Raw genomic sequence first — 2081 nt, 5'->3', positions numbered from 1 at the left:
GTAAGCTCCAAGGAAGCATTTGTAGACGCTGGGCTTCCTTCCCCAAACAGAGTCTCTAGTGACAAGGGATGGATGTCACTGTCACAGTTCATTGTCAGCTCTTTGCTAAATCTCACCTAGGAAACAGGCCGAGTTTAAGAGCAGCTTATTTTATTCGCAAAGGCGTGGAAGAGCAGTTGTCTGTCTACTTTGCTGGTGGACCTAGAACTTGATACCAGCTGTACGCAGGCGACGGATACACGTGTCTTTTGACCTAACTTTTCCATTTCTGGGAATTGGTTCTGCAGGTGGCAAACCTCTCTTTGGAGCAGGTCCCCAGGTCCAAAGAGAGGCATCCCTGGGGCATCTTCTGCCTGGGGCATCCAGAGCTGATGTACCTAGCGAGGAAGTAGCACTCTTTGGAATTCTCTGTGGCTGGTGATAAGAGGTGACTCATGTTATAGCCGACAAGCCTGTCTCACTTGAGAATGAGTAAGTAGGTGGTGTCTCGCTGTCAGACCGCCCTCTAATTTTTCCAATAGAGCGCCAGAGAGCACCTCGTGACAGACACCCTCACGGATTACAGGTTAAGCACTTGAACTATTCACCAGCTGTCCAGCCTATATCTGACAATGACCTCGGCTGGGAGGGTTGTGGCTGTGTAATATGAGACACTGGGCAGGAAGTGATTCAGAGGCCATCTCTCAACTTACTCTGGCCATAGAGCCATTTTCACTGCTGCTACCCTTGGAATGCCAGAGCTTTGTTCAGAGAGGCAGGAGTCATCTTCAGCTCTTGTTGCAGGCAAGAAGGGACTCCTCTAGTCAGAGGGGCTTTTAGCAGTTTGTTGTCACCACGACACTGGAGGGCAAAGTACAGAGCACTCTCGGAGCCCTTAGGTTAATGAAACAGAGGGCCAGCCCTCCCTCAGCTCGTCCTAGACTCAGCATCCAGCCCCCATGCCTTCCTGATGGACAGAAAGATGGCCATGTAGTAACAGGATCCCCGAGAAAGAGGCAGGTGTCTCTTGCTGGTACAGGCCACACTGTGTGTGCAAGCGGGTGATAAGAGGAGGCCTACACAGGATCAGGCCCAATGCGCCCCCTCTGAAGACAAGGAGGACCTGGGGATCAGAATCCACTGTGGGTTTTGACCAGTGTGTCGCCCAGTCCCTTCCAGCCTCTTGGGTTTTTGTTTTGTTTTGGAGATGGGGTTTCTCTGTGTAGCCTTGGCTGTCCTGGAACTCAACTCTGTAGACCGGGCTGACCTGGAACTCAGAGATCGACTTTCCTCTGCCTCCCGAGTGCTGGGTTTAAAGGTTGTGCCCCCATCACCTGGCTCCCAGCATCTTTTAGTAGCTTTGAAACATTCTGAGATGAGTGAGTCCCTGTGCAATATTAGCGTGTCCTACAAAAATAAAAACCTGCTGCGCTGCCTTTTTTTTTTTTTTAACCAATGCACTTCAAGTTGTCCCAGCCACACACTGGAACATAATCTTCAAAGAGAGCATTACAGCCCGAGTGGAAGAGCGTGGCACTTGCTGTTTCTTGCTGGGCAAGACTTCCTGTGCTTAATTCCTCATCCGCTGTGCCAGTGTTTGCGAATCTGTGACAATTTACTGACCGTGTGTGGATCATATTGGGGACCAGAATGCAGATATGGAGGGAGATAATTCAGGACAGGGGGAAAAATAGCTGTGCCGAAAATAAATTGAACCTCTGGAAGCCTGAAACAATCCCTGCCTATAATTGAGGCTGTGTTGACTGTGAGGACAGGTGCTTGCCCTCTGATAATAAGCAGACTGTAATTCTAGGTGTGAGCGTGAGGCATTGTCAACAAGGGTGGCTCCAGAGAAATTCAAAGTAATTGCTCAATATTCAATGTTAGCCCACAAGCATGTTCTCACACCGTAGAGAGACACTGTGGGCAGGTAGGAAATGGCCATCGTTAGGCAATAGGAAAGGCACTGGTTCTTCCAAGTAAGCTTAGCACCTTCAAATGCTTCAGGAGCCAGCCAGGCAAGCTATTCCAGCAACGAAGAGGCGTGACCACAATGTATGGCGACACACGGTGAACACCCAAGCTCTGTGGTACCGACTAGT

This window comes from Mesocricetus auratus, unplaced genomic scaffold, assembly GCF_017639785.1.
Source record: "Mesocricetus auratus isolate SY011 unplaced genomic scaffold, BCM_Maur_2.0 Super-Scaffold_6730, whole genome shotgun sequence".
In the NCBI taxonomy this organism is placed as follows: Eukaryota; Metazoa; Chordata; class Mammalia; order Rodentia; family Cricetidae; genus Mesocricetus; species Mesocricetus auratus.
This window is presented reverse-complemented; position numbering follows the sequence as displayed.